A 9,092-nucleotide genomic window follows, 5' to 3' on the forward strand; every position below is an offset into this window, starting at 1 on the left:
GAGAGAGAGAGAGAGAGAGAGACAGAGACAGAGAGAGACAGAGAGAGAGAGACAGAGAGAGAGAGAGAGAGAGACAGACAGACAGACAGACAGAGACAGAGACAGACAGAGAGAGACAGAGAGAGACAGAGAGAGAGACAGAGACAGAGAGAGACAGAGACAGAGAGACAGAGAGAGACAGACAGAGACACACAGACAGACAGACAGACAGAGACACACAGACAGACAGACAGAGAGAGACAGAGAGAACTGTCAGAACTCCTGAGAACTGAATTTAGAACTTCTGAGAAATGAGAAGAGAGGAGAATGGGGAGGAAGCATGACTGTGGTGCTGGTACTTTGTCTGTTTTGATGTTACTTTATCAGATTCCTCTGCTGATAGACTGCTGTTGTTACAGAAGCCTTGGGATCTTGCTGCTGGTTCAGAAGCCCTGAAAGAGGATTCTCTTGTTGTAAGTTTACAGAAATCCTGGAGGAGGGTTTTGCTGACATTTTCAGAGGTCCAGAGACTATACTGATGATTTGTGTTAATTCCTCAGACCTTGTTGTTGGGTCTATGTTGATTTCTCAGGCAGAAAGTGAATTGATGAGGATGCTGGCAATGTGTGTGAATGTTATTGTGGCTTTGTTAAGCTTTGTCTTCCCAGGAACAGAAACTGTGAAGGACTTGAATTGGACTAGATGCTGTGAGCTTCGGTATGGAACAGTAACTGGACAAGAAGGAGCTGGCAGGAGCTGGGACCATGGAAGCGGAAAGCCAGCCTTGAATCAAGATGAAAAGACCTTTCCTTCGGTATTTAATGAAAACTGAGAAGATCTTGATTTACTAGGGGTGGAGAACTTTGACCTTTGCATTTAGAAGATTGAGTTAAGGACTTACTAATTAAGGATGATTGGAAACTAATCTCTGATCAAGAAGAAAGAAAACTTTTTGATTGAAGAGATTAAGACAATGTAACCTGGGGTGGAGAACTTTTGACCTCTGTACTTTGTGTCAGTTAAGGAGGCTTGTCTCCTTAAGAAAGATTGAGTACAATGAATGAATGTACTTTGTTTAAAACTATGTGGCCATTTTAGTGATAAGTTGTTAAGTTATAACATTGTGAATGCTGTATTTTGATTTTCTATGGATGTTTTGTCTTAATTTGTAACTGAATAGAGAGCTCACTATACTGTGTAATCAGAACCTTGAAAGCTGTTCACAGCAGCAGTCCTCTGGAAAGCTGCTCATGCTTGGCTTTGTGTGTGTGTGTGTGTGTGTGTGTGTGTGTGTGTGTGTGTATGTGTGTGTCCTTTACCAAGCTATTGACTCATTTTTTCATAATTTTTGTGCATCACTTATTTCTCTTCCCAATTTTTCCTCTACTTTTCTTATTTGACTTTCAGAATACTTTTTGAGCTCTTTCATGGCCTGAGACCAATTCATATTTTTCTTGGAGGCTTTGGATATAGGAGCTTTGACTTTGTTACTGGCAACCACACTGGCATACCCAGGATGGCTGCTAACACCGGTTCTTAGATATACTTCATTAGGAAAGATAGATGTTTAAGGAGTCAACAATCTTTTTAAATTATATTCACTAGTTCAGGGGGAAATTCAGAACCCTGAACTTCAGAGAAATACAAGCAGAGAAATAAAGACCAACAGACAGGACTCTGACTGCCTGAATCAAAGTAATATTGCTATATACTTTACATACATCTTTGGATTGAGAGAGCCTTTATATCTGAGCAGTTGGGGATCTCTGAACATATGGCCACTCAGAATCTCGACCAGGGAATCACAAGGTCCTTCTCAAAAGCCAGCCCTCAAAGCAAAATACCAACTCAGGGTATATATACACTTCTCAGAGCCAGCAGACATCACAACCCTCACCTGACTCAGTGCCTAATTAGAAATTAGCAAAGGGTGTGAAAGCCTTCCTATAAGTAAGCCTCCCCTGAGCAAGCTGCCCTTAATGGATTCCAGGTAAGGCCTATAAATGGGCAGGGAAGATCTTAAATCCCATTAATATTACAATTAACTTTCTTCTAAGTTTGTATTTTGATCTTCCTTGCCATCATAGCAACTTTCTATGGCCAGCATTTTTTTCTGTTTGCTAATTTTCCCAACCAATTACTTGACTTTTAATACTTTATTAAAGTAGGGACCTGCTTCCAGGGTGGAGGGCACAGTCCTAAGCTTCTGAGGTTTTGTGCAGTTGTCTTTACAGGTACTTCTAGGGACCTGTAAGTTTTCAGTTCTTCCAAGGTGACATGGTATAAGGAGATGCGTGTTTGCTACTCTGTTGGCCTGTGCTCTGGCCTGTGAGTGACCACAAGCACTCTTTTCTACTCAGGAACTGTGAGGAGGATCCCTGCTCCTCCTGGCCCTGCGACTGCCACCGGGGACTGCAACCCAGATCTGAGTATGGGTAAAGCAACAGAGTCCTGCCCCAGTGCTAGCAAAGAGACCTTCTGACCAGTTGTTCAATGTCCTTGCTGTGGGCTGAGAGCTCTAGAGGCAGCAGCTGCTGCTGCTGATTCAGTCATCCCAAGGTACACTCCCTCCTGGTTTGCTGGGGCCATGCTGTGCTGGACTTCACTCCTCTGTCACGCAGGTGTGTCACACCTTTACTGCCTCCCTTCTAATTTGTCTTTGCCATCTGTGGGCTGAGAGGCCTGGAAGCTTCTCCTGCTCCCAGGGATTCAGTTGCCCCCAGGCTGCTGTTGGTTTGAAGAGGCTGGTCTGTACTGGCCCAGCCTGTACTGAACTGCTCTCCTCTCTTACAGTAGTGCAGCAGACCTTATATGTTGTCTTGGGCTGGAAAAGGGCTTCCTTCCATCTTTTGGTGGGGCCCGCTGCTCTAGAATTTGTTTAGAGTCGTTATTTGAAAGTATTTGGGGGTGGTTTGAGGGAGAGCTCAGGGGAGTGCCTGTCTGCCCTGCTGTTTTGGCTTGCTGCTATTTTCTCAACATTTTTTAAAACACTGGGACAATGAACTCTTTTCTCATGCAGTTTTCACTTTTATTTCCTGAAATATAGCTCTGGAAAGCCAGCTTTGACAAAGCCCACTGCGATTCAGACGGAGCTGCTTGACTCTGCCTTGAAACCCAAATTACCCTGGATCTTACTGACTGAACATGAATAGGCCCCAGCCCCAAGTCTCAACTTACTCATTGTTTGGGGGCTGCTCTCTCAGAGTGAGTGTAAACCTCCATTGTTTGTGTTCTGGCCAGAAGCTTCGAGGATCTTTGCCTCCTGGACTGATTCTTTCATGAAGGCAAAGGAGGCCATCTTTCACCTCATTCCTTACCTCACCTTAATCACTGAATGGGCTTTGCCTCAGATTATCTGAGACCTGGGAAAGACCTTTGCTTAAAGAGGCCAAGGTCTCCTGCTGCATTCAGGGCCATCTGCAGCCATCCTAACCCGTGTCTGTCCACTGGCCCCAAATGATCCTGGAGGAGGGAGTGATGCTGGTGACTTTGCACAGCCCTACCTCTCTTAAATCCAAGGCACTTGAAACTCCAGACGTCACCTTCCTGACGTCATTGGTCCTCTTAGAGAATGAGGGATGAACAATGCTTCATAATGTCATTTGAAGCTTTCTGTGGTAGCATCAGCTGAGGGGGGGAGGTGGCCTTTTCCTCTGATAAGACGCCATGTAACTGCCAGCTGCTTATTGTCATCATTTCTTTCTTTACCTGTTTCTCCATTTTAATTATTTTAGAGCTGGTTGAGAGGGGAAGGCCACCTACTGAATTCAGTTCTGGGCCATAGGTCTGAGGGGGGAGAGAGAGGTGCCCTTTGGCTGCAGAGCTGGTGGATTCTTCCAGGATTCTGGGGAAGGAGACTTCTCTCCTAGACCTTACCTGCAGTTCCCAAAAAGAAACATGAGGCCCCCGGGAGGTCTGTCCTGTGCCCGTGGTTTGGCAGAAGCCCAAACATCGCCCACAGCTGGACCAGAGCGCTTGGGCATTGCTGCTGAGAAGCACAAAGGGGCCGATGGCTGGAAAGCAGAGCATCAAGATGGTGGACACATACTGGACTTCTTCTGGTAGCGCTTGCACAGATCAAGGACGCTGTCGACAAAGTAACAGGCAAAGAAGATACTGGACCAGCAGCAGGATGGATATGGAAGCCTGATCCCTGGGGAGGCTCTGGAAGAGAGGCTGCATGGGTGCAGGTACTGTACTGGCTGGTGATGTCTCCTCAGGAGAACGCCCACTTGTCTGCACCATCAATGCAATTAAGACTGCATCTCTAAGGTGAGAAGCAATGACGTAATCTGCCCAAGAAGGTTCCCAACCTAACAAGCCGGGATTGTTGTGGGGGCTTGGCCTCAGGCCTGTTACAAAAATGGGCACATCAATGCCCAGACAGGCTGACAAGCCAGCAGAGGAGACAGGAGGGGAGCACACACTTTGGGACTCCTGTACCCAGGGGGCTGCTAGGGCCGAGGGTCACAGCCTGGAAGTCACAGTCACTTAGCAGGCAGGTGGTGCATATGGAGAGACCCCGGCTGGCACTCTGAAGGTACAGGCCCAGTTTGCACCCTGTGTCTTTGGGGAAGAATTTCATCTTCGGCTCTGGATAGTCATAGGAACACATTTAGAGGGAAGCAGCATGTGTTCGTCAAGGTCATCTGAATAACAGTTACAAGCTCATGCACCTTCACCCATGGCCTGTACTCAAGTCCAGGAGGAAGGAGCTCCCCAGGAGCCCCAACGTTGTCTGGGAGAAGCAGGACACAGGAGCCATTCTCTGCTCCTTAGGGAGGATGAGCAGGACCTGCGCCTCACAGAGGACGCAGAAAACAGAAACCTTTATCCTCCTAACCACCCTCGCCACAAGGGCCCTTTCTGGGAGCAATGCAGACTGATCCCACTCACCAAAGGCACCTGACTAGGACGTGGCACCCCAGGAGTAGAGCCAGCTCAGCCATGTGAAGGGCTGGAGTGGCCAGAGGCCACCTGTCTGCTTTCAGTCCCAGTAACCATGACTCAGAGATTCATTACACAAAATCATGAAGTCTCTAATTGGACTGCAGAGTCAAAAAAGAAAAAAAAATGATCTCCTGATGGGGTGGCTAGGTGGCAAAGTGAATAGAGCACCGGCCCTGGAGTCAGGAAAACCTGAGTTCAAAACTATCCTCGGACACTTAACACAAAAAACTAGCCGTGTGACCTTGGGCAAGCCACTTAACCCCGATTGCCCTACCTTCCCCCCTCCAAAAAAATAAATGTGCTCCCAAGTGGCTGAGCTGAAAATGTCTACTTAAAACGAGGAGACCAGCTGATCTCCTAAGCTCCTTGGTGGCTACAAGGAGGTAAGAGTCCTGGGAGCTCCCCCATCCCACCCAAATGGTGGTGGTAAGCACTTGGCCACCATTGTCTTCCTGTTCATTCTTCCCTGAAGAGATTCAGAGTCTGCTTTGGAGATACCCCTAGTGCCAATGGCACAGCCAAGCAGAGATGGTCACAGGGCACAGAGTGAGTTACCTCCAGGTGGACATTCTCAGGCAATGTGACCTGGAAGGAATGCAGGGCAGGAGCTGGGTGGCCCAGCTCAGCAACATCAGAACATAGGGAGGAAGCCAACAAGAGGCTGACTCCTGCATCCTAGCCCCTGAGTCCTCTGAGGATCCAGCAGGAACTCCATGCCTTGTGATGGGCCAGCCCAACCAAGCACAAGTCATTCCCTGGCAAGACCTTGAGGAGGACCACAGGACTGAAGGAAAGGACATGCAGGGCTGTGGTTAGCTCTCCTCTGAGCCCTTCGTACCCAGGGACGCTGTATATTCAAGGGGAGAGGGCGTTCTTGCTTCACGGTGGAATGTTTTATGGCCCAAGTTCTTCCTACACCTTTTCTAAACTCTAAAGAAGTCTACCTGATGGGTTGTTAATGAGAGACACACTGTTAGGTGATCTTGAATGATAGTTTTAGAAATCAATGACCCTAGAATAACCCCTAGAATCCAGAGAGAAATCATAGCTAGCCCCCTCTTGGGACTCGAACCAACAGTTTGGATGGGATTCAAAGACATGGTCCCAGAAGGGGGACCACCCCAATGGGAAGGAGGCGATGAGGGGAGATGAAAAAGGCTTTCCCTGAATACTGCTTGGTTCTCTTGTCCCTCATAAGCCATTTCTAGGTCTCAGGAGAGCTGACCCCTCACAGGAGTCCCTCTTTCAGGAAGGGCAAAGGTATACTTCAGGTGGATTCCAGAACCTGCTCCCGGTCGGTCATGCCCAGCTCTCTTTCCCTTCTGCAGAGGATAGGGATGGGGCAGGCCCGAGATTTCAGAGATGGAGGGGACAGCCAGAGGAGAAAGGTTTCTCTACCAATACAAGTTGGCAGCTTCTCTGCAACTTGGAATCTTAAAGCTGCTCAGAGCACTGAGAGGTAAAGAGAATGACTTGGGGAGACACTGTGGGTATTAGAGGGAGACAGTGAATGCTCCAAGTCAGGCCTCTCTGCCCCGAGGCCACTCCTGCAACCAAGCCATCCATGCTGGCTCTCAGCAGAGAGGGGAGAAAAAAGTCCTTGGAAGAGAGAGAGAGGCAGAGAGAGAGAGAGACAGACAGACAGACAGACAGAGACAGAGGGACAGAGACAGACAGAGACAGAGACAGAGACAAAGACAGAGAAACAGACAGACAGATAGACAGAGGCAGACAGAGAGAGAGACACAGAGACAGAGACAGATACAAAGAGAGAAATAGATAGACAGAGGCAGAGAGACAGATACAAAGACAGAGAGACAGGCAGACAGAGACATAGAGAGAGACAGAGACAAAGTGAGAGAGGTAGAGAAAGACAGAGAGACAGAGAGCACTATCTATCTATCTTTCTAATCTATATATCTACATATGTAATTGCTAGCACTATAGAATGAATGCTCATTTCGATCCCCATTTCCCTCCAAAGGATTCCTAGCCCTCTCCTCACAAGTGCCTGCTGAGGGATGGGTACAGAGGAAGGATCTCAGCCTCCTCCACTCGGGGAAAGCTCCGATGTTCAGGATGTCTTCCTGCCAGCAGCCCTGGATAGGCCTCTCTGCACTTCTCCCTACTGCTTCCTGCCCTGCCCTCTGGACTAAACACTAAACAGGAGAACAGTCTCCTGCTCCTGCCGTGGGCATCTCCCCAGGGTCTGTCTCAGGGCTTCTCCTATTCTCTGTGCTATTTGCCTGATCTCACCAAAGAACAGCCTTGAATCGAACACAGTTGGCCCCAAGGATCAGTCAGAGTCATCAAACTTCGGGGTTGCTGGGGCCTTGAATTCCAGGGTCAGAAACCGTCAGCACTCTCACATTACGGAGCTTTCCACAGCTGTCTCTACCTGATACCAGTCAATCAAACCCATTCTTTAATAAGTGCCTGTTATGTGTCAGACCCCGGCTAAGCAGACACAGATAATGCTGCAGACTGAGGAGGTGGACGTTTGCCCAAAGCTGTGGGCTGGGCTGAGCTGAGTGATAAGGGTTGATGCACTTGGGGGCTGCCCTGACTCCCCCCTCTGCCCTCACTTGTTGCAGGCTCTGGGCTCAGGGGCAGGGCTGGGGTGGACAGATCCCCAGAAGATGGGATTAGAGCAGGAAGGGGCTTCAAAGGCCCCTTTTACCTACAAGGGAAATGAGGCACAAGCCCATTAAGTTACTTGCCCAGAGTGAAACAGCTGCTGACTTTCTGAGGCAGGGTTCCAAGTCAGATATTGTGGTATCCAAGTCCAGGGAGCTCTCCACTACACCACCCTGCCTCAGTCAGGAACATTCTCACATAGGAGGGCCTTCAGACAGGAGCCCAAGCCACCTCCCACATTCCACTGGAAAGCAGAGAATGAATACACAAGTTCTATTGGGCAGAGACTGGAGGGGCATGAACAGCGACTCACATGCCCCAAGCTGGTACAAACTTTCTACCTTTGATGAGAGAAGGAAACTCAAATTGATCCCACTGATTACAACAATCATTTATGAAGCACCTCCCGCATGCATGGCACTGGGCTAAGTGGCCGCTGGACTGCATTCCAGGGCTGGACTGGGGGCAGAAGTGACCAGACTTTCTAGGTTCCCTCCCAAGGGGAAGGGCTGGGTGCTGAGGTCAGCAGCCGGTGTGGTGCGCTCTCCCTGGACACACACGCTCTTAGCTCAGATGGAGTGAGAACAGACACGTGTAAAGTGCCCACTGAATGAGCAACGTCATACTAGGCATCCCTAGGACACAAGTCTGGACAAGACTGCCCTTGTGGTACTTACAGAAGAGGAGAGTGATGAAGCACTTTGTGATCAGGGCATCCCCAGGCCTAGGGCACTTGTGAGGGAAAGGTCACCAGCACCAAAGGGAAGCAGGCCATGGCACAAGGCTGTGAAGGAGGGCAGAGGTGCACTAGCAGGGCCTTCTAGCAATAAAGGCCTGCATGTCGGGCAGACACAGAGGTGAGACACCTCCATGAGTGTCCAGGAGCAGACAGTTGCCCAGTTTGGGTGAAGTAGAGAATCCTTGGAGGGAAAAATACAGCCAGGTTGGGAAGGCAATAGGGCACTGGACTGGGGTGAGCTTTCTATGCCAGTCAGAAGAGATGGACTGAAGGCAACAAGGAAACAGAGATGATTCCTGAGCAGAGGTGAGAGCAGCTCATTATGTGGTGCTGGGAAGCCCTGTGAAGGGTGCTCTGTCCCCAGTCCAGGCAGGCAACAGGGAAGAAGGACAGGGGAGCAGGAGGGGGAGAGGGAGAGGGAGGGAGCCACGCCAAAGGGGTCACAGAGAAGGGATCCACTGGACCTAGTGATGGAATGACTAGGAGAAATTAAGGAAAGGGCCTTAGGTCAGAGACAGGTGAAAGGTCTTGGGAACATTGGGAACTCTCCAAAGTAGAGAAACTCTCTTTTACTTAATTGCCAACATTCACATTGTACTTTCAGGTTTACAAGTTCTTTGTGTCAGTGGTTTCATTTGATCCTCCCAATAACCCAGTCATCTTTCTTTTTTCCTTTCTTTCTCTCTTTCTCTTTCTCTCTCTCTCTCTTTCCTTCCTTCTTTCTTTCTTTCTCTCTTTCCTTCTTTCTTTCTTTCTTTCTTTCTTTCTTTCTTTCTTTCTTTCTTTC

This window comes from Petaurus breviceps, unplaced genomic scaffold (genome assembly GCF_028583685.1).
Source record: "Petaurus breviceps papuanus isolate PSGF00001 unplaced genomic scaffold, PetGlider_PUasm1.0 534, whole genome shotgun sequence".
Lineage (NCBI taxonomy): Eukaryota > Metazoa > Chordata > Mammalia > Diprotodontia > Petauridae > Petaurus > Petaurus breviceps.